Source organism: Phalacrocorax aristotelis, chromosome 7, assembly GCF_949628215.1.
Source record: "Phalacrocorax aristotelis chromosome 7, bGulAri2.1, whole genome shotgun sequence".
NCBI classification, from domain to species: Eukaryota; Metazoa; Chordata; class Aves; order Suliformes; family Phalacrocoracidae; genus Phalacrocorax; species Phalacrocorax aristotelis.
In genome coordinates, this window is record NC_134282.1 from 36,246,362 (window position 1) to 36,270,981 (window position 24,620).

At 39.2% G+C, this 24,620-nt stretch overlaps 1 long non-coding RNA gene across 1 annotated transcript; it reads left to right on the forward strand.

Annotated features, from left to right (window-relative positions):
* The first annotated feature begins 17,319 nt into the window (after positions 1-17,319).
* On the forward strand, positions 17,320-24,602 carry LOC142060232 (uncharacterized). The gene is made up of 3 exons (XR_012661664.1): positions 17,320-17,381; positions 23,271-23,318; positions 24,527-24,602. It is a non-coding gene; the product is annotated as an uncharacterized LOC142060232 (long non-coding RNA).
* Positions 24,603-24,620: the final 18 nt, after the last annotated feature.

Here is a 24,620-nt window from a genome sequence, read left to right on the forward strand (position 1 = left end):
GCAAATGAGGCTTAGAGGGGAAATGGTGCCATAAGCTAAAGACAGACATAGTCCGAGAAGCCACACTTCACTCTCATTTGTAAGGTTTTCCACAAGAATCTTAACAGAGGGTGGATTGTCCTGTCTTGTGTCTAATCTTAGAGCCCAGTTAGGGGAACCCAAACTTTCAGGTTTCAGGAGGGAATTGCTCAAGAGGTGTTTCTGTAGACAGCAGAGGAGCCACACAGCTGTCAATAAGCAACAACTCACTCTGATGCTGGGGAAAGGAAGCCCAAACTGCACAGACTGCTTCCTGTTGTGCCTGTAAGCAATGTATAGCAAAGAGGCCTAGCTGGAATACAGGCAACTTAAAGGAAGCCATTTGAGGAAATACCATCTGCATTGCTTATAACAACTCGATAAAGTGTTTCTTGAAGGCACTTATGTGTGGGGATTTTTGGCTCTGGTTCTACAGCCTGCAGACATTTGTCACTCAATTACTGCTGAGAGAGAGAGAAAGTAAGTAGTAAGTCTAATCTGATTCAGGCCATCTTTGTATTAGGTAGATAAATGCTGTCATTGGTCATTAAATCAGTGTCGGATGGGGCCCCAGCAGAAAGCTTGAGAGTGAGGGTACAGCTCCCTGCTCAGTCCTATCTGTCCTTTTCAGGTCATCTTGGGTGTTCTGAGTAAAAAGTTTAGTTTGAGAGTACCTTGTGATAAAAGTTATGCTCCAAATAATGCTGCAGAAAGACACACACTAATTTGTAACACAACTACAGTGAATGCTGATTCTGGCCGTGAACCTCTGTTTAAAATTCTGTTTTTAGGAAAAGGAAAGAATGTTCTCCTGAGAGGTATAGTTGCATTGGGGTTGCTGCAGCGGCCTTTATGTTGTGCCATCTGCTTGAAAAACTTGAAAACCAGTTGCAGATTTCATAATTCATGGACTGTACATGAAAAAAAACCCCAAGCCTTGCTTAAAACTCCTGTATGTTCACAACCTGCATACGGCAAATTTTATTCAAGGTAAGAGTCTAGAATCATATAAATCTTCTTTGCATCCACTTTACAGAATAGTGAAGAGCTTCACCTGAGGGTGCCCATAGACATGCTGCCATCTAGGAACTGCACAAAATGCATAGCAATTCTTAGCAAAGGCTCCTGCTCTAATGCAAAAAAAAGTAGTAGGAAATCAGTTAAGTAGTTAAGTCTAAAAATGTTGCCTTTGTGGAACCCACAGAATTATGACCTTAACCTTTTGAAATCATCCATTAAACTTGATATCAGAATAACATTCCTTCAGCTGACTGAGTGCTAAAACCAGATAGTGTGTCGGTAGGTCTGGATGTTGGTATCGAGTGAAGCAATTTCTTCTTCAGGCTATTAAAATATGTGAATGTTTCCCTGCTTTGCTCCTTGCTTCTTATGTTCTTCTTATTGGTGCTACTGAGAGAAACTTGCTGGTTTTGGAACACCTATCTGAATAGCTTAAAATATCTACATTTTTTTAAGGCTGACTTGACTGTTTTAACATTGCATCTTTGCAGTCTAGAGTTGAAGACAGTGTTCTAGGTCTGAGGACATTGTTCCAACACAAGTGGTTCCTGTAGTTCTTGGTACATTTGCCGTGTTGAAGAGCTCACAGGCATGAGTTATGCATAGGTTGAATTTATGAGAAAGTATTCTGTTCAGATGGTTCCTTGTTTCCTGCTCATGCTTTGAGGTTAAGGGGTTCTTGCCCCTTTCCTTGCAGTGCCTACTAGCTTGCTGGTGCAGTTTTGATTTTTCACTATTGCGAGAACTGAAACAATAAAAGCTTATCTTAAATTAAAAATATAAATTATGGCACAGGCAGAACAATTCTGGCTAACACAACAATAACCTTCCTAAAATAAACCTCAGAGTACAACATGTTTAGAGTATGTCCTGCTTATGGTTTAATCATACCATTTTGTGCCATCAATTCTGTGATTTGATAGTTCTAGGGAGAAAGGTGCCCTTTCAGGAAACACCCCATATGCTGGGCAGTGTGTGCTGATACTGGGAGAAGCCCTCTCTGGGCAGACACCCCAGTGCTCTCTTGGGGACACTGACTGGCTCCAAATTGCGGTTGTTGCTGCCCTTCAGGATGTAATGGGAGCTGATGTTGAAGCAGGCAGACTTACAAGCCATGGCCACTAAATTAAATTATTTATAATAAACAGAAAACGCTGTCGACAAACTGGTAGTTATTTCAATGGTAAATTCTGTAATGACATAGCTGTGTTGCAGTGCAGAGTCTTACCTAATGTATTACTAGCTGATACCTTGCTCTTTTATCAGCTGTCACTCTTTGAAAGGTAATCCCCCCTAAGTCTTCATCTCAGACTTTTAGCATGTCACTTCCCTATTTTTTCTGACTCTTCTGGCAATTATTGTCTTTTTCCATCTCCCTCCTTTGTGTACAGTAAACTCTTCTTTTCTCCCTGGTGTGTCCTCTGTCAAAAATCCTTTTCTGGTAAGAACAGAGCTGATCACCTATTTTCCTTTACCTTTCCCCACATCTGCATCTCCCTGCCCTCTGCTAAGGTTTTCTGCCTCTTCGCAAGGGCTTTACCCTTGGTAATGCTGTCTTTGCTCCAGAACTACCAATTTCTAGATAATGTATTTTTCCACTTGGACTACTAAAACTAGGTCATTTCCAACAGTGATACAAAACAGATGTCATGCCTTGTAAGTGGTACAGCTTGGAGCTGACATCACTTATCTCCTGTTTCCAGTACGTAATTCCATCCAAAGAATGGACTGGTAATATCTGAGCACCTGGAGTAAGACTGAAAGTGTGAGCTTCAATGCAGATCATTGTTGCTTTATTTAAATCTAAAACTACAGGACAAGGGCAATATTGGTACATAGTAATATAGCCCAGTTGCTATAGCTCTTTTCTTGGAATCGTCATACTTTTTACATCAGAGGTAGCCTCAAAAGTCAAAACATTATTCTCTTTACTAATGGTTGGACTGATGCACACACAAAATGAAAAAGTAATACTTCATCATACAGACTGCTACAAGCTATTATTTTACATAATACCACTGGACTTGTAAGTTGTTACACACAGACCCTGAATCAAATAAAAAGGCTGGCTGACATAGAAGAGATGTTTGCCTTTGGTACTGATGTTAGCCTCCCTAGGCTCTCCAGCCCTCCCTGGCAAGGCTACAGCACAAAATGGCTGGGGTTTTTTTCCCCTCCTGAGCCACTTGCTGTTGGAGCAGGCAGCCTGCTACTGTCACAGGCACATGTCTCATTTGCCTATGCCTTCAGCTAGTTTTGACTCTATTAACTATTTCCAGATCCAGTACTTGAGCATTCATCTTTGATGTTTCAGATTATTTTGTGGTTTAATTGTCAAGATAAGAGATGGACTCTTTCCTGACGGACCCATTGACCGTCAGCATCTTCCTTGCTTACAGCATATTGACTAAAATAATCTGGCAAGGCTGAAGGCTTGCCTCTTTGATAAATTACCAGTGCGCAGCATGGGATTCAGTTATGGTCCATTTATCTGCTCATTACACTTAAATTTACAAGATTTGTGACTGTATAGGCTGCAGGACTAAGGGCTCAAAGGCTGAAAAGACTTGCAGTATATGATAAAAACATACCTCATTTAAAGTGGGATATATAAAAAAATTAACTCATGTCTTCTCTGCACTTAGAAACCATTGCTGTCTAAATAGGACATAATCAGTTTCAAAGCAAGAAAGGATATAAAAAAGCTGGTGCATATAAAGAATGGGATGAGAAGGTGGATTTTTTTTTAAATAATGTAAAGTGACAAAAACTGGCAGTCCTTTGAAATGTTGATGGGGATAAACCCCATTTTAAAAATCTCTCTTCCTTATTTTCTCTATTCCATTATCACAGAGAAGAAACAGTTTTCCTTGTAATCATAGTGCTATTTGTGATCTTGGTTATTGAATTTAATTTGCAATAAGGCCTTGGAGAAGCGACTTAGAAAAAAGTCTTCTCTTGATTTTGAACTCTTCTGTAGCTAGAACCTGTTAAATAGGTCAGTATATTTCGTGTTTTGTTTGAGTGCTCTGTAATTAGGTTGTTGTCTGTCAGATGCAAGAACAGAAAATTTGTTGCTGCTTTTTGGCCTTTTGGTTTATTTTCTTCAGCACTTTCCTAAATTCATTTTGTTTCTTCAAGGTAATTCCAAATGCATAACCCAGAGTGACAGCAGTTTAAAAGTGAAGACAGTTGTTGTTTAATGTTTTTCTGAAGAGTGACTCTGAACACTCATTACAAAGCAATTTACTAGATAAACATATATTATTATATTGTACATGTGATACAGCAAAGTCTGAAGAGAAGCTTTTGCCCAGGATATATCGGACAAGAAAATTCTTTTTACCATGCTCTCAAATATACCAGGCCTATCTATAGCTACTGCGTAAGTACGTTTTTAGAAAAAAAAAAAAAAAAAAGGCAGGACTGAGTTGGTGGTAGTGGCAGTAAGAGCTATATTCCTATGACAAGAGAGGAAGACTACCCCCTTCTCTCTGCTTTCCATCAGTCCCTCTTACTCTGATACTGTACAGCCTTCTCCATTTGCCTCAGTGTGCCCTCCTCTTCATCCCCATTTTGTTATGTGAGGGTTATTCGAGGGGGCTGGACGCTTCAGATGTGGGCTATATGCAGAAAAACAGAGTAATCTAAAGTTGACATCTGTGTACGTAGACTTAAGTAGATAAATCTGTCTGAGTAACCTGAAAACTGTGCTATTTTCATCTATCATGTTGTACAGATGGTGAGACATAAGAAAAAGGGAAAGTAGCATGTATGTGCCGTAGGTGTCCCAGGAAAATGTAGGTATAAAGCAGCAACAACAGAAATATAGGTCTATTTAAAGGAGACTTGGGCCTTGAAACGAAACGTGAAATATCCCCAAGTAAAATACTTGGGAATGATTTTATAAAACAGCTAATGAGAAAAAGATCATTTTCTAGTGGATACATCATAAGGAAAGCTGGGGATCAACCCCAGTTTAATTCACACTTAATGACATGAGCATTTTGAGCTCTGCAAAACTACTGAATTGTCACAGAAGTTCCTCACATTGCCCTGGTGACTGATTCTGAAAATGTGAGTGACAGTTGTCTGCTTTGGAAAGAGTTGGCAACACACTGCAGCTTGGCTTCTTCGTGGTGCTCTTATACATTGAGTAGTGGTAGGTGCTAGGAGGCTTATTAGCTACGTAAATGTGGTTAATCTTATGCAGGCCTGTGCTACCAGAATTTCTGTAAACTACAAAAGAAAGAGAGATAAAAAGATGTAAATGGAAAGGAGAGTGATCCAGCACATCACACAACACACTAGTCCTACAGGTTTCTTCTACACCATGTCCACTTCAAAGTCACGGAAATATAAACATTAACAAAATCCACTGAGTGAGTAGGACTTGCTCAGGTATATGAAGCAGAAAACGTGTAATGAGGAAATTGGTGATATTAAAGTACATCTTAAAACACAATTATTGACCTCCTAATTTAATGAAGCATCGCACCTCATTGGAACAAGCAGTCCATGCAATAGAAAAGTTTAGGAAATAAAATGAGGCCTCTGTATATTTCCCATCAATTTAAAATGGTTATAGGAGGGGGGAAAAAAAAAGCAAGGCCATACTGATGTCAAGCTAACCTTCCAGGTGAGGAAAGGTGGTGGAGTTGCTGAATCACAATATGCCTTCACCATAAGTTTTTTTTCTCTTCCCTCCCTGCCTCCAGCTTCTGAGCCTGTCTATACTGGCACCCATGAATGTTTTGCATATTAATGATAAGCGTAACAGAATACTACTCTGTACATGTGAGTGGGAAACACGCAGACAGGCTCTGCATCCCTGCTCAGTGCTTATGGAAGCAGATTAATAATTTATGCTGTTGCTGAATAAGCCCAGGCACCAGTGCATTGTCATGATTAATTTAACAAAGCTTACTTAGAAATTACATCACAACTGATAGTTAATGGCATGTTGTTTCACTCTTTTAAGCGCATATTAGATGTTACTTTTAGGGAAGAACAAAGGAATGAAAGCCTGTTTTTCCGAGTCAGTCTGACAGGTAAAATGGGGAGCTGCATATTTCTGACTTTTCCCACATTGGTACATAATAGCTCAGGCATTGTGTCACCTGCTTGAAGCCGCTTTGGCCTGCAAAGGAGAAGGTAACAGCTTCCTCCCATGCAAGAATAGGGATTGAAGATCAGTGTAATGTATAATTAGGCAGAATGCTCTCATTCATGAGCCCATGGTGGTTACAGACATCACCTAGCCAGACTGCCAGCAGTACTACTAGGCTTACTTGGGATGTCTTGGAATTAACTGCTGCATCACATCTGGGATACAGTATGCTGCCTCCATGTGAATCCTGGTCAAATGTATTGAAGCACACTTTTCAGCTATAACTATATGCCTGTCAGCCACCTAATTCCATGAACTGGTGATGTGTCTTGGTGTAGATTTGACTTATCAAACACGTTCTGGAGGGAAGGTTGGCAAAACAGTTTGGTTCAGCAGCTGTGCAGTTAACATACTTCCCAGACTGCATCAAAACTGTCAGACCATTGGACCTACCATGTAAACAAGTGAACTTGATATAAAACTGCTTTTAACCTGTAATTTAATGTTTTTGCAGGGGAAATTGCCAAATCCTCATTTCACATAAAGAGATATGTGAGTCATTACACTTGAGTATGTTTATTGTACATGGCAGTTCTTTTCAAAACAGCCATTTTTAAACAGATGGCTTATGTTGACTATTAATGCAGTTCCTGCAATTCAGTTCAGGCTGAATGAAGTAGGCAGAGACTGACGTTCTGTTGACATCAAGGCTGGTATATTGCATCTTCTCGTTATGAATGTTCAAATTCAGATCTGCTACTACAGCCTTACTGAAATGTCAACTGTGATAAGTCATGATGTAACTGAAGAGGAGAGATAAGGTACCTGGCATCTTGCTAATTTACTTTTTGATTGGGATTTACTATTTGCATATTCATGCTGTTATGTTTTAATGGTGAAAGTCCATGTTTGAGCAAATTACTATAAATAAACATAGCAGTAGGGTGAAACTTGGCTCTCTGTCTCCATAGTGGCTCAAAGCACAGGCAAGCTAACTTCCACCATACAGGGAACCCAAATGCAGGGTGGTGCTGTGCTCTGCTCACAGTACTGCCCACTGAAGCAGCTGCATGGCCCACAAATGCTGCTGTCAGGTTATGGTCCTACAGGCAAGGCAACTGTGCCAGAAAATAGGAATGGCCATATACCTGGTGAACCCTGAAGCTCCTCTACTGCGGTGTTGTGCCGATGCAGGGTATCGCAATAGTGACTGGCAAAGGAGGAGTGTGAGGGCAGCTCAGGTGACACAGCCCACACTACAGAGCTGAGGCTGCTGTGGGGCTTCCTTACCTGCAGCCCAATTCATTGTGTTTAATAGCGCCTGACAAGTTTCTCCTCTAAGAATTTGTTGCACAGCTTTTGGAATTGGTGTAAACATTCATTCCTGTAGCAAAGTGTTTCATACCTTCGCTCTGTGTTATGTGAAAAAGCATCTTCCCTTCTTTTGAACTTGCTACTAGCTTAATTTGATGATCTGCAGGTCTTGCATTGGAAGAAACACTGAACAGTTGTTCTCTATTCACTGTCTTTGTGTCACTTGTGATTTTATGAGTCTCTTTTATCATCTGATGTGCTTTGCAGCCTGAGGAGTTCTATGCTATTTCTGATATGGAAGGTGTTTTTGTACCTATCTTTATCAGTTTTTCCTCTATTACCTCATCAGTGTTTTACTTACTTATCTTAGTCATTTCCAGATAAACTTCTGTAGCAGGTAATGCGTTGGCCCTGAAACTGAGTCCCATGGATGCATTTTGGCAAAGAGGGTCTCCAGCCCCCTGTTAGGAGATGTGGATTGTAGCTTCTGAAGTGACATAGAAGAATAGGTACCATTAGGCTTAACGAAATAGAGTAGCTGTTTAAAACACCTTAAGAAGCATGTCCTGTCTGTTATATACTCCTTACCTTTTCCTCCTTCCTTGGTACTTTCCTAAGGCAAATTTCATCTTCTGCTACTTCTATTATATTCTTTGCTTAAATTTAGTAGTGAAAAAAACCAACACAACATGCATTTCGCATATGTCTTTGGATAGAGATGTTTTTGAATGTCCTTTCATTATTCAGTAGTAACTTTCTAAACTTGCATGCATGGGAGTAGCTTTGTTACATCACATAGCTGTGTAGTAGTTACACTACTTTGGTATCTGCTCTACCAGGGCCTGTGACACACATTCTTGGAAGACCTCCAAGTTGCACTGTGAGATGCTGGACAAGGCTGAGGTTGAAGCAGAACAAGGTCCCTTTTATTTCCAAGTCTGGCACATCTTCAGCATTACAGGGCTGGCACTGCACATCAGTGAAACACTGCCTCCTTGCTGAAACACCACTGTCTGTTGAAGAAGAGGGCTCATTTTCAGTCACTCTAATGCAAATACTCAGACAGCCATATTCAACAATCTAATTAAGCCTGAACGAGAGGAGAAACTTGATATTTAACAACCTAAAAAACAACTAATCATCTGTCTTTGAGTGGTCATTGCTCGAATTAAAAAACCCCACATTATTTCTGGGAAGGCCTCAGGAAAGCTCTTTCAGGAACAACATGCAATGCTTAAATTTCTTCCAATTTGTTTTTGATTAGCTTTAACAGAATTTACACAACAAGAATAAAAGGGACAACTATATCTTTCATTACATAAAGACTGTGAGTTTACATTTCCTTGAATAATAATAATAAAAAATATGAACTTTACAGAGTTATTATTCCAGCACTCTAGAATAGTATTCTGTAAAAAAAACCCCAAAACACAACAAACCAACCCCCAAAAAACCCTCACAAAACTCCAAAACCCTAACCCAAACACAACCCCCGCCCCCACTGAACCTCCTAAAAAACAAACCCACCCTTTCAGAAAGCTGATGAAATAGCCTGGCTATAATAGATTTACTCTCTAAAAAGCTATAGTTAGCATTTTAGTTGACACAGAGCTCCAGGAAGGAAGTCTTAGACCTAAAGGGACAAACACCCTGGATGCTTTTCCAGTAAGCAGTAACTACAGCAACTGCCAGGCACAGCTATTAGCTCTCTACAGAAAGAGAGAAGTAAAGTTAAGTCATGCTGCAGCTTGATTAAATATTTGTGAAGCTGATTTAACATCCTTTCAGCAAGTGAACATGTAATGCTCTAAACAGCTGTGTAAAAATAACCTACAAAAACAGATGCTTTTTATAACTTTTCTTGAAAAATGGTTCAGAGCAGTACAGGTAATGCACAGGTACCAGAAACATTAGGAAGCTGATTACAATTGTAGCTCATAACGCTGGTTATTGAGGTTGCTTGACACTTCTTGTTATCAGAGCTGGATTTCAGTCATTTGTAACTTTGTCAAATTCTAAGTGTTTGGCCTCATGTTTTCCAGCCTGAATGTTAACCTCAGGCTGCATTTTAATAAGAAGCATTGATCAAAAGGCATAGCCTTCTCTAACGACTGGGTTTAGGAATGAGATCTTGGTTTTTAATTCTTGTCCCCAAAGGCTTGGAAAAATGATTAAAATACAGCACTGGCAAGGTGCTTGAAGTAAGGATAGTCGTCTTGATGTTCTCATGCAAGCTAGAAAGCTTTGATGAATTGTAATTTACACACCTTCCACACAGACTTAGATCTTAGTTGCTAAAATCTCGGCATGGCTTATCAGTTTTGTGCACGCTTGATAAAATTAATTCTTCTTGTTTCTGATCAAGCTGTGTATGCATGAACTCTGAAGAGTAATTAAGCATGATTCAGCCCATGCATGCAAATAGAGTCAGACTTTCCCCACCAAAGCTGCTCTGGTCCCAGCACAGAGCTTGTCTTCTTTATGCTGATATTGATCCTCCTGCTAGAATTTAATGGATATATGAGAAGAAGGAGGAGTGAAGGTCAAGGGGAGGGAGGGGTCACCTCAGGGAGCTGGCAGGACATGGCAGCCCTCTGCAGGAGTGGGTAATGACACTGGTAAGATGGTGATGGCTGTGGAGGACCATCCCAGCTGGCCAAGGAGTCAGCAGGAAAGCAGCTCTAAGAACTAGAGCTCTGAGAAGACAGAGGAAGAGAAAAAGAACAGGGAAGAGAGTCAAACTAGGAGAAGAGGAAAAGCAATGGACATTTGGGAGGGACTGTAGCTGCATTGGTCAAGGTAAGGAAACAAACAATAGCAGCAGTTTCTCAAGCAGCAAAACCAGTTTATTGGTTTTGACAATAAAATAACGCAGGCCAATAGAATTTTCTTTTTTTAATGTGTGTTTTCTGAAAGTTAAGTTCTAAACACGCTATTTCAAAAGAATAATATTAACCTTAGCATGCTTGCTACCATAGCAGGAAGCATCCAGATCTTTCCTGGGGCAGAAGTTTCCCAAGTTATTTCTAAAGTATATTGGGAGAGGGAACTGATTGGTCAAAGTAATGGGGTCACGTGGGGGAAGGCAGCCCGGGTAAAGTAACTTAAAATCAGAGATAATCTGATGAACACTGCTTGTTAGCAATGAATCCCTGCAGGTAACATGCATTCATTTAAGAATTTCTCAAATCCAGATTACGGAAGAAAGTGAAGGAAAATGATCACATTATGGGTACCAGTATTTCTTGAATTTTACGCCCTACTATGTTAAACAAATGATACAATTTTGCTGTGCCTTATTTTCAGCTTCCTGTTTCTAAGTTTATTGGCATTTTCTCATGCCATGAAAAGGTAAATCTAATTTACTGAGAGATTATAGAGTAGTTAGTTTATGTTGGTTTAGGCAGTGATTCAGATTCTGTCTGACACTAAAGATCAATGTCTACTTCCTTTTGGCTTACAGATAAATGTGACAAATTTTCCACAGCCACACAGGTAAATTAAGAAGCCTTACAGCTAAAGCAAGCAAGCAAGACTGCTACTCTTTAAAAAGTTGTATCATGCTTCAAAACAGCAGCTAGCTGTGTGACTACAGACATTAGTAGGGTTCCTGGGCTCTGCTTCCCCATGTCCTGTGCTGCCAGCTATGAGGACGGGGTGTCTTCCTGGCAGTGACCCTAATAAACTGGCAGACCATAAAGCTTGATACGCAGATACAAATAGATGTGAATGGTGATCAGATGTTTGTTTTGTTTTGTTTTTTCCTTTCCCCTTTCACATTTGCTACAACTGAACAGATTTTGCTATTTCCATCTAGTGGCAGTCTGTCTGCATGTAACAAAGCACCAACATTTTTTTTCCTTGCTTGTATGCAGAGTGTGAACCGTCATTCAGTGAAGGACATCTCATCAGGCAGCCTCTCCATGCTGGTGTTTCTGGCATACTGGAGGTGCCCTCTTTCTTCTCTATGTTATTTGGCTTTGGCAACTCTAAGCACATAAAAGAGACGCTGCAAGCAGGATATACATGCCTTCTACATATAAAGCAATTATTTGTTGCCTCATGCACATGGTTGATAGGTGGGACTAACAAGTTCCCAGGCTAAGGAGAGCCAGGGACCTGGCAGTGATGAGGGGACAACCATGGGCCTCCCTTGTTCCCTGGGACAGGCTTACCCTCAGAGCTGCTGAGTCGCCATCCTTGATTCTGGTTTTTCCTTAGGGCTTTATGCCTTTCTAGGAAGTGACCCTCCTCATCTCAACAATCTTGCCTCTGCTTATGATTTTTATCTTTCTTATTTTGTCTGGCTCTAGCTGACATACTGTCTCACAGCTTTTTCTCACAACTTAGCAGTTTTCTCAGAAGCTTGAGTGAAGATTATGCTGCTGTGCAGTGCAAAACAGATCCTAAGATTATGGAGAGCTGAGCCAAAAGGAGGAGGGTAACAGTGGAGGTGTTGCCCTGAAGTCTGCATTTCCGTGGTTGTGTCCTGAGCAGGTTGGTCTGGGAAACCTGGCACACACCCCCACTCTTGTGCTGGCACAGAGTTAAGAGCCTGCAGCTTGGATGAGGTATGACTGCACAGAAACCATTTCAGAGCACCATTAGTGAAGGCCAGAATTAATTCTCTCAATTGTCTAACATTGAGACAGCTCTACTTATCAGGGTCTAAAAAAACCCTGGTACTGGACAGTTTCTGTTTGCATTAGCAAAAGAGTTGTTTATAAGTATCTTCCAGGAAAGTGCGCTTCCAGCATTCCTGATGGAGCAGAGACCAGATAGTTTTCATTGCTAAGCACTGCAACTTAGGAACAAACCTGAGCTCACAGAGAAGGAAAGGCAATCAGAGGATGTTACAAACCTGTTAGGTATTGATGAGTATGTAAGAAGAGTCTATGGCAAACATTTCAAACTCTAGTTTTATGTTATAAAAACTAATATGTCTTGCAGGGTTGTTTGGGTTTTTTTTTTTGTGACTTGTTTTATTTTTTAATGGTAAGTATGTCAGCACTGAAATCTTATTAACTGAAGTCCTATGCTTGAAGTGAGGGGAGTTGAGGTAATATCATCTGTCATAAAATCTGAATGGTGACCGTGAAACAATAATAGATGTGGGACTGACAAACTCAAACTGCCTGGACATATTGAGTAAATGGCATGCTGGAACACAGGCCAGGGTAATTGCTGCATTTGTCAAGTAGCCAGAGACCCACAGCCTGAGAAGTCAGTCCTGGCATACTCCTGACCAATGTGCAAGATACAACGAATGAATAGTTGTGATTTGCAGTAGAGACCATCATGTGCTCAAATATCAACCTCATAGGAGGGAAAAACAGATTCACTACAGTAATACATAATGGTGGACAAATAAGGAGGCTTGCTAAAAGGAAATTTAATTTAAGCTGATAGTACATGAAATAAAAGATTATACCAAAAACTGTTACAAGTGGGTCAGGCTGTACAGTGGAGGAGGAGGTCAAGGAGAGTCCTACATGAGGATCTGTCTTTATAGGGACTTAGAGGAAATGCCTCAAATGGTAGTGTCCAAAGGCACTAACTTTTGAAATGTATCTATAAACCGAACTGTATGAAATTGTCAGGATTACACAATTCTCAGTGCTCAGCTGATGACTGGAAGACTGGACAGCAGATTGCTTGGAATTACCGTGTTCCATTTTCTGTCATGCCTTATGGCTGTTCTGTGCCTGTGCCCTTTGGCCGAAACAGTTAACACATCTGGCACTTGTGGTCATCCTTCTATACTGAAAACATGAAAAAATATCTTACTTTTATGACTTACACATCAGTCATGCCACTTAAAAATCTTACTCACTGGTTAGTCTAAACACTGCCTCTTTTTAAAGGAACTTGTTCCATTCATAGCAGCTGCACATTTCTTACCAATTGCCAGTGAAGTACAGTTCCTGCCAAGCTTCAGGATAAGAGGAACGCCTGTAAATTGCATTTATGTTATGAATGACATCATGTTGCTATGCACTTGAACAATTCAGGTAATATTCCCTTTCTTTCATAAGAGCCTTTGACTTGCTTCCTGGGAAAAATATACAGTTTCTGATCTTGGTTGCAGAGCAAAACTTCAAAAAATTTCATTCAAGTTAATTAAAAAGCATGGCAATTTATCTGGTATTTCCAGGGAAATTTATAGCTGTAAAAATTGCAAATCTCATTACCAGGTGCACAACACAGACACAATCAACAGTGGAAAAATACATTGCTAAAGAGAAACTGTCCTTCAGAAACATAAAAATTTGGAACTGGGATGTTGAGCACTCCCATTTTTGCAGGTTTCTAGGTCTTGTCCTATCTCTGGATAAGTATGCTCCTTATCTTCAACCACATTGGCCTCACTGGCTCTTCTCCCTCTGTAACATTTGTGACAGCTATGAAGAAAAGTTGTATCCCTATTGTCCTTCAATTTGCTAGGCTAATCAAGCCAAGCTCTTCTATTCGTCTGTAAAATATGCTCACCTGTCCCCTGATCATGCTAGTGGATACATTTTAATTAATCTTTCCTGAAAAGGGGTGACCTACTTTAATAAAGGCCTTTGTTTTTAAAAGTCCTAACTTGTGTTATGTGAGCGACCCACACAGGGCTATTAAATATGAAAGAGTAATCTAGTTCTGTGTGCTTTTTCTTATTTTATTACTTTAAATGAGAAAGGTAAATATTAACGTCACAGAAGCACATCACATAGGCTCAGCTACTGTAACCTTAAAATGAACAATATTATAATCAAACCAAAATGACAGTTGAGGTTAGACCATGTGTTACCAATTATATTGGCTTAGTTCAACAGCTTATGAAGTCATAAAGTTAGTACAGTGTGTAATCAAAGTGTGTGCACAACAAAGAGAATAATTGCTATTTGTTAATTTTGCATCAGGTGTGTGAAAGAGGAGTTGTTTCCTTTTGGTAAAGGCCTACTTGTAATAGAGGACTTTAGCAACCTGGGGTTTGTCAGTGTGAGGGTTCACCGAACAAAGGACATTGTCTGGAAGAGAGGGTAAAGCCTATTTAGCTAGCCTTAAGGAACTACAGAGATCTAAGCAGGCCCTCTGTGGCTTTCTGCTTCAACACTTTCTCCTGAAAATGTCATTGCAGTTGCAGATATTTTACTTGCCTTTACCCATATGAGCACAAAGTTCCCAGGGCTTTTGCAACAAGGTTCCTTTCTGGACCAGCCTTACAACTAACAACAGGAGATCAATATGGCCTGCTTTCAGGTGGCTCTTTTTTGATCTCAGTTTAAACAACAGGATTATGAGCTGGGGTTTGCTTTTCAGCTAATTAAGGAGTTTTTCTAGAAACCAGTACTGTCTGATCTTCTGCACTGGCTGACAGTCAAGTTAGCTGTTCACTTTGGACACAACCTGTGTGACAGTCCTTTTCAAGTGGGAAATCTTTAAACTTAAGTCCTGTTCAGTGCTGATCTTCTTCACTTTATGCTAAAGAATAAAATCTCAGAAAAGAATCATCTATCTTTTTTTTAGGTTAGGTACTGAGAATCATACAACCGGAAACAGTCTTTTCTTTATTTATTTTTGTTTGTTTGTTTCATTTGAGAACATATAACAACTTATGGCCAAATGTGTTTTTCAAGGTAATTCTTCTGCGTCCACTGAAGTTTTCCAATTTCTGGGTAATCTGAGCACTCATTTTCTTTCATTAAAAGAAAAATTAAAATGTTGGAAGTGTATCTTTCTAAGTTGTCATGTCTTTACAGCATGTAAATGGGTTGTATTTTGGAGTTTGACCTATTGTAGATCCTACTCTAATATTATATGGATACATATTCTTTGCACTTCTTAAATATGCAGTAAAAAGGAGTGATTTTCAAAATATTTTGTAGGTGAAAAGATATTTTTATACAGTTTATTAGCATTAATTATGAAAGATAAAAATTGGAAAAATCTTATTTCTCCGATCACAGCCTGAAAAACTCATTTATGATTGAGCTGACTGATGCCAGTATTAATTATAATATGCTTTTATCCTTTCCTGACTACACCAATTCCCAGAAATATTGTAATTGGTGCTTCTGCACACAATTCAACTCCCTAGTAAACATACCCATCTGCTCAGTGTTTTCCTTCCTGCATAACTTTTACCTCAGTGGTAAAAGCAGCTGACTGAGGGTATCTGTTCCTACAGATTGTCTTGTTATAATGAAATCAGAAATCAGGTGATGTTAGTTCTATCAGGTGATACCTATGTTGACAAAAGCCAGCTAGAATTCAAGGATTTCAGTGACAGGAAGCTTCAGTGCCTACTTTAAGTACCAAAGTGCCCAGGAACACTTTTGTCTACCTCTGGATAGCTCTACCATGGAGATTATTTCAACTGAACATGGCTTTTCTCAAAATTGTATATTCTCAAAGTAGATAAAATCTCGTGTGGTTATGGGCCAAATCATTGTGTCATGGAAATGGTTATAACTCCTCTGACAAAATATTTTTCTTCTCAAGAGAAGTAGCATCATCTTCAGATTTGACTATTTTAATGGCAGAAGTGTACATAGAGTGTTCATATGAATTTTAGGATAGTGGAAGGATCTTTCTAAATTCTGTTAGAGACTGGAGGTAGGTTCCCCTTCATGCTGGTGACAAGTTTCAGAAGTAGGATGCTACCAAAATTCAGCTCATCAAAGCTAAGTATACTCACTGGCTCTGTACTTTGTACCAAAAATCTCAAGTTTTACCCCTGAGATTTTTCTGATAGCAACTATCAGCTTCACAGGCCCCACAGCCTCTCCAGGGAAGAAATCTCATTGCAGATCAGGCAATTTCAATACCACAGTCATGGTTTACATGTTACTTTTGTGCTGTTATACTAAAATGCTGAATAGAGAATGTGGTCTGCTAGTTGCTGTAACAGCAAGTATTTGTTGTGTTCATATCATATCTCCTCTCACAAAGTGAAATGGACAAACTACAGAGAATGTGTGTTATGTGGGCAATTGTACCCTACTTGTGTGTGCTCAGCTGCCTTGTTCCTCACTGGAGAGCACTGTCTCACAGGGGAGTTTGCCAGCTCCCAAGCTGAATTTTGCTTGGAGGCTGTGCCTCTCCATGTGGACTCCAACTTCTCTATGAGAGGGCACAAGATATTTTTCTTCAGTTCAGAGGACCAGGAGATATCTTCCATGTTTGTCAGTCCTTGATTTTCAAAGTCAGGACTGGCTGTTCTATTCTTACTAATTGCTTCCCATTTAATGAGGAATATGCTTTTGAAACAAATGAGTGTCTAATTTAAACCTAGTGTAGATCTTATCCTTTGCATTTTAGAGGAGAGAAAATAAAAAAGTAATTGAAATCACAAGGACTGTCTGCTTCTCAGAGTTGCAGATGGAATGTTTAATATTGGAACAAAACAATTAGGTATCTAACCAGGACAGAATTTGATATTACATAAAGGTGAATGAGTTGAATAAAGGTAGCATGGGCAGGCAGGCTACAAGATGTGCTGGAGATGGTGATTTGGAGGTTTCGGCTGGAACAAAAACATTCAGCTTGGAATTTTAAATGGTTTTTAAACTGAGCCTAAAACAGAGAAATGTTTGAACATGAGAGGTTTTTGATCTAGCAGTGGAATTCAGATGGATCCCTGTATCCATGCAGTTAATCCATTTATGTGACTAGGATTTGGTATAACGTGGAAGTTAACAGGGCTTTCAATGTCTGTCTGTAGTTCAGGACTGCTACTTTGAATTCTTAGAATGCATAAATGAAGAGATTTGTCATTCAAGTACTCTGATTTGCACAGACTCCTGCAGCACAGCATGTGAGTGGCTAATTTATGTACATGTTTAATATTTAACAGAGTGCTGCTTTGTTATAGTAACAACAGGAAAAAGTACATATGGTTTGCTGCTGTCAAAAATGAAGACGTAGAAGCATGGTAAGCAGAGGCTTTTAATTTCTTTCTCATCTGCCAAGTACAATCTTTCACCCAAAAAACCCAATCACCTGTAAGAGGTAGTTGCTATGCTATTATTTTTATTAGGTATTATTAAATAGCTTTGACTTCCTTTTGATAAGGGACAGCTTACAATAGGTACAACAAGTTAAAATATAATTTGTATACATAAGCTTCAGCATTTCCAAGTTATGTATGCTGACTGTTCAGAAGGTTAATGTTTCATGAGAAAGGCAAGCTTATGAAATTAGGCTATACCTATAAATAGCTTTATTATTGAATGCTGGTGTTTAGGGTTATGGAATATGTTGAAAATGAAGGGTTTGTGTTTCCCAATATTTTCTGCAAATAATTAACAAATTACATAATCTAAGCCAGGTTGCCTTTACTGCTTCCTAAGCAGGATGCAAGAGGCTGTGGGGGCAATTCCCTTTTTACCTAAGAGGTCAGGAAGTCTAGAACACAACTAGAACTGCCAAAAAATCAGCTTGAATTGAAAGTTGCCAAAGAATTAGATTCTTTGGGGTTTCTTTCTCACTCTTATTATGGAAAGCTTTTTATTCATATTGTAATGAAGGACCAGGAAAAGGAAGTGTCACTAATTTGCAGGAGAGCTGTAACAAATAAGCAGCCCCTCTGCTGAGAAGAATGAAGGTAGGGAACAGCGCAGTAGCGATGGTTGCCCTGGGTTTTCTCCAGACGGGGTGATGTAGTTTGATGCTGAAGGCGTGTGATAAAGAGGGAACATGACAGCTGGCTTTGCCCCACACCAGGGGACTGACTCCAGCAGTAAATGGAGGAGAGGGGACACTGTTGTGTATATGGTCTTTTTGGGACCACTGAGGCAGAGCTCAGGGAGATGCTGTCATTTGGCACACCCTTCTTTCTCATAACAACCACTGGGATCAGTGATGACCACCCAGGTTAGCACTAGTGTATTTTCATAATTAGATTCTGTACAGGTATGACGTCAATCTGCCCAGACCACGTTGTCATCTAATCCTTCCTGAATGATAAAGTAGCCATTACTAGTATTGGTCATACCATCTAGCTTTGGCTTATCTGCAAATTTTGTAAGTAGCCAGGTTGTTCTGGGCCTTCAGCTCTCCCTACAGCTAAATATTAAGCATAGTGACATCAATAGCAATCCATGAGGAACACTGTTCTAACGAAAAGCTGGCATTCATGTGACGGATTCTTTTTCCATCTTCACATTTTCTCTTTGAACACAAACTGTCAAAATCTCCCCTTTATCCCCATATGTATTCTTGTCCTCTCTATTTTAATGCAATGTTTTTAAAATAATTTAAATATTTTGAAAGTATAATAAAACTTTAAATAATATTTTTAAAATAGTGACTTGCCACTGGGCACTGTATCAAATGCATTGATTATATTTACCTAGATTAGGTCTACTAAATTCTTCTGATCTGTGGAGCTAGTTATCCAGTCAAAGAAAGATAGCAATGGGTATGACATGATCTACTTTTGATAAATCTGTGTTGCAAATTATTCCACTCAGGAGACTCAGGTGTTATTTCTTTGCATATCTACAATGCACCCTCAGCCTAGAGCCTCCTCTCTAGCTCTCATCCTCTCATATCCTAAGCCAGGGCTATGTTCTAACCTAGGGCCTGCATGGTTTGTAGTGCTGGAGGGGAACAACACACTCAGCTAGGACTGAGTTTGGATTTTACTTTGATGTGGAGGGGTTATGAGACACAGTGCTGTTAACTACTGTTTGGGGATTCCTCCTCAACTTTATTCCTGACTAAACCAAACAGATGAGTTAAATAGGAGGAGTAATTTGGAACTAAAGCAGAGACAGAGGTGCTCAGCCAGCAGGCACCAGTCTGTGGCAGGGTATCACCACTCCTGACAGAGATAAGAGCAGATGCTATTCATTGCTACAGGACTTAAGTTTTTTTTGTTCAGACTCTTTCATGAGGAACAGCTCATGTCTGGGCCTCTCCTGAAAAGCTGTGATTTCTGTTTCTCTGTACTTGCTGCCTTAGGTACCCCACATGATTCTCCTGCCCCTCCCTCTCTTTACTAAAAACGGAAGTGAAGCTTTCCTTTAGAGTTTGGCCTGTACTTACATTGCCCATGGTCTCCTCTGTATCCAGTTGCCCACTTCTCCATTCATGTCCTCTTCTTCAACTATGTCAGCTCTTGGAAGATTTAGCTATTGTAGTTCAGTTTATAATGTCAGACAGTTCTTGTACAGTGAAACGTTTCCCTTTTTGACCCCAGGGCAAGGAAACAGTGTTCTTGCTTCAGCCACATTGCGCTGGCATGTGGCTTGGTCACACTGCAGCTACAGATCCCTGGGTGAGGTTATCAAACAGTCTGATGAGAGGTGGAGGCAGTCTTAACAAGTGCAGCAATATGAGAAACTCCATGAGCTTTTGGGGAGCAAAAGACAAACAAGCAAAGCTTGTTTGTTTTATCTGGTGTATGCCAACTCCATGACCTGGAAATGAAGTTTTTTTCTCTTCTTGACCGTTCCTGACTTTTACAGCAGAACCGTCTTACAAAGGATAGTGGAATTGTGTTGGTCTTCAAATTCTTGGTGTTACAATTTTCATATTCTGTCTTTACACCTACAAATTTGCTGATTATATGGCCTCAGAAATTAGAAAAGAATTAGTGATTCTAGGTTCATTTGATTTTGTTGCATGTCTTTAGATGTCAAAAAGAGTTTCAGCAGATGAGCTCAGTACTTTCTGAAGATAGCTGGCGTTTGAAAGCATTTTACAAATTTTCATGTGGAACTGAGTGATTTTATTAACACATGTAGCTGCAAGACAAGAATATATCATATCCCTGTCACAAATGAAAAATGTTGTACCATTTCACAAATGTTTTTTCTTCAATGGTTTTTCACTTAAGGATGCTCTTATGTTCTATAGGAAAATAAAAGGTGGTGATAGCTTAATAACCATGATGCCGTAGTCACGCTTTCTAATTTGGCACAATTATATTACAGCATTGAAAAACTTTGGATTTAGCACAATCTGTGTGATAAACTTGACACCTATAACAATTTTATGAACTATCACTATTAAAGTTTCCAATGGAAATGAAGTCTAGATTTCACTAAAGCAGTATCAATATTTATATGGATCTGCTATTTGGGTGGTGGCAGTACAGGACTGTCACATTGCCTGTGGGGAAAAAAAGTTGCAATTCTTGGCTACAACTTTAAGTACCTGAATGCCAGGAGAAGCCAAAGAATACCAAGTTGTAGAGAAGAGGGGAAGCCCAAATATAAGAGTGATTGATAGTTGAGGCAGACTTTTGCTCTTAAAATCAGGCTTGATCTGCTCAGTTTCCCATGTCAGTTGAACTAAAAAATAAAGAATATAAGGGCAGATATTATGTGCTTGAGTTCAAGTACAGTATTTGAATATGTTATATGTTGAGACCTAACCTTGAAGTGCCTTACTTGCGAAATAACTGATAACTTGCCACTTATATGTACACACATACTTCTTATGTGAGAATCTTGGTATAAAGAACACCCAGATTATGCATATAAAACAATAAAGTTGGAATGGTAAGTGTATTTATCTTCAGTGGAAATTTAAATATGATAAACTCTGAAATTAGATAAGCTTTAAAAACAGCACTCAAAGGTTTGTTTTCATATGAATAGTTAGTCTCAACAGTGAAGTGGAAACCTAAATAAAGACCATGTTCTTCTGTAATGAGAGATTACAGTAACCCTCAGGCTGTCTTTGCACTATTGCTGAGACGTGGAGAAAGACATATCTCCAAAACTAGCAACTTACCTGCTCATGAGTATGTCCTTGCAGTGCAGTGCTGGATTGCCTTGCAGGGCCTGGAGAACTCATGATCTGCTGGGGAGCGGTCTGCATGAGTTCAGCTTTGAATAATGGATTTTGCATCCCTTGAAGCATGCAGCCTGTGTGCAAGGGGATCCTGGGTTAACTTCATTTTTAAGGGTAAAGAAGAAAAAGAACATATTTGCATTAAAAAGCATGGATTTTCAATAATGGAAGAAACACAAAAATAAACCTGTAAAGTAACGCTATTGGTACTAATAGTATTATAATTAACTTTGAGTCCTCCTGTGTTGCACCTGTGCCTCAACTTTTTGAAATGGCTGACATAACAATTTGCTACAATCTATATTGAAGTTGGTATTTTCTGCAGGCTTCTGACTGTGTCTTTTTTGCTTTTACTATCAAAGGTTCAACCATCAGGACCAACTGGAAACCTTCTTTTCCATTGAATGGAAATACCTTCTCCCCTGCCCTGGGCCAAACCATCCCTCCCTTCTTGCTTGCCTGCCCTTCCTTCCCTTCTGTTAGAACTAGATCATCACTTAGAAATAGGAGACATCAAGTCATATCCTTCCCCTTTTCATGTAGAATGACCTAATCGAGAATTTATTGTGTTGTGTAACTAGCATTTTTTTTTTGTTGACTTCTGCTTGCAGACTTTTGAAGACATTTTGGTGAAATTGTGCCCCATTATACAATGAGAAATATCAAATGCAGAGCCTTCTTTATATGTCTATAAATCCCCTCTGCCTCCAAGAACAGAAAAGCTTTACAGTAAATGGTCTCTTTTTAGGACTGTCATAATGGCTAGACTCAGTATATTTTCATTAACAAGTCATCATGGACTAAATTTTCAAAATATTTGGGGAACTTTGAACAGACAGGTGCCTGAGCTCCAATTTCTACTTGATTGGTTAACATAATAAAGTAATAGAATTAAAGAAGTTGCCTGCATTGTTATAAATATAGAAGCAATCTATTTATTGTATTAAAAATAGCTTTGCTGAATTAAATTGTGGAAGAAGCAAAATCCTCCAGTAACCTCTTTAGCAATCTAGCAGTCTGACTATCAACCAGTATTATCACATCTGACTTTTTGCTATTGCTTGAAATGCTTAATACCTCCTCTTTCCTTACAGTAACTATAATGTTAACTACTTATATATCATTGCTAAGACTGTACAGGCATCACGCCAGCACACTCCTATGGTGCAGGGATAAAACTGTCCCCAGGGAAAGGTGGGTCCTTGCAGTCTGGGACAGAGAGAAATTACCTGCTACCACATCTAATTATGAGTGGTGACTAATGGTGTGGAGGGAAGCAGAGTTCAGCACTGCGTAACTGAGACACGTGTCTACATCTGATTTTTACAGTTAGTGAATTTGAACAGGATAGCAAATAAATAAAATCTAAACCTGTATAATATCTAACTAGTGAAATTAATTATGGATGGAATGAAGTGAAATTTCAAGTGGATATAAGGACAACATCTGCAGCGAGAGTGGGCAAGCACTGGAACAGGTAGCTCAGAGGCACTGTGCATCTCTGACCTTGGAGATTTTTGAAAATGAACTCGACAAGGCCTGAACAAACCTTTTTTCACTTTGAAGTTAGTCCCACACTGAGCAGGAGTTAAGACTAGATGTTTCCAGAGATCCTTTTCAAACTATAATAATTCTGAAATTTTAAGTTTCCTTTGAATGGGTAAAGTGAAATGGTGAGGGGCACTTGACAGGTTTCTCTTGGAATGTAGAGGAACATCTGTAAGTTTTACTTGTGACACTAATATGATTGTCACTATCAAAAAATTGTAGCCATCATTTAATTTCTGTTGATTGCCATGCTGATTTTTAAAAAGCCTTTTAGAATGAAATGAAAAATATAAAGAATTTAATTAATTTCTGTTGCCAATGAACACTTTTTTTTTTAGATAGTGCCTAATTGTAGTTCTTTTGGAGTCTGCTTCTGGAAGGAGAGCTTTTCCAACTTATATAATTTGGAATGAACACTGAGGTAAGCATCCAGGTAGTCTTACTGTGAGAGTCTCATTTTGTGTTGCAGTGATGGACAGCTCTCAAAGTCTGCTGCAGGCCTCCAGAAAATAAGAAGGTAAGAACATGTTTTCCTGATAGTGCACAGCTTCAGTTTCTTCTCTGCAGATCCTGTTGCCTGTCACAGGAACATGCTGCAAGTCCCACCTTAGCCTTCTTTCCAATAATTTATCATGTCTGGCAGTTCTAAGCCAGAGCTTGCCACTTGCTGTGGGTTTTATTAAAGGTTGTTTTTTTCTTTCCCCTGGACTTTGTAAAACAGTGTTGATGTATCTGTGCAAATGGTCAGAGTAGAGTGAAACAATTATAGCCTTGTAGTGGGACTACTCATTTACATTAAGTTAATAGCAAGCGCTTTGACCTAGGCGCCTGTTACTCATGTTAACTGTATACTGCACATAGATTGTGTGATAAATGTATGAAAGTGTCAGAATTTCCAAAATTTGACATTTTCATACATTAAGATGATGAAATATGCACAGAAAGCAAATGTTAGAAGATGAACGTGGGATTTTAAGTGGAAGGAACAGAGCCCCACAAGGCAATAATTTCAGACTGATACAGTTTATGAAAAACTGAGATCCCTTGAACCATTTTTTAAGGTATTTCCCAAGCGTACTTGTGCTACCTCTGATAACACTGCTACCACAGCTATTGAGTACATGCCATCTGGATATGAGGAGTCCCTACTTTATACAAAAGATATTTCTCATTAGCTCTTCAGACATTATATTATAGACACTTTTATGTGTCCTGAAGTCTTGCAAATGCTGCAAAGCTCAGCTGCCACTGACAATTCAGGAACATATGAAAAAGGGTTTTGTTTTGCTTTGGTTTTTTTTTGGATAATGTGACATGAACAGAAGTTGCACACTGCATTTGTTTTTTCCTGACTCATGGATCCTAACTGACATTTTTTTTTTTGCCTTACTTTTTGGTAAACATCAAGGGGTCTGAGCCACAAATTGCTGAGAAGAATACTGTGACACATGAAATGCTGGGAATAATTCTTGACACACGTTGACTTTGTATGTTGTACCTATATTGATTCTAACAGAGTTAATACAGTTTTAAACTTACAGAAGATACAAAAGAGTCACATCCACACTGTGTTTGTTTTGTTATGTAATGTACATGCATTGCTGTGAGAGATAAATATTGGCAAGAAACATCTGAAGACAATAGTGGTTTGGAATAACACCTGCTGTTTAAGATTTATTTTGGAAGTAGTTAGCCCATCTTTATTCAGAGATTTCTTTTTTTCAGAGTTTTTTCTGTGACCTAAGTGATGGCTTTGCTAAGTGGCCTCCTGGCTGACTATGCAGTCGGCATTAGCAAATAAGGTAACCTAGATTAATGT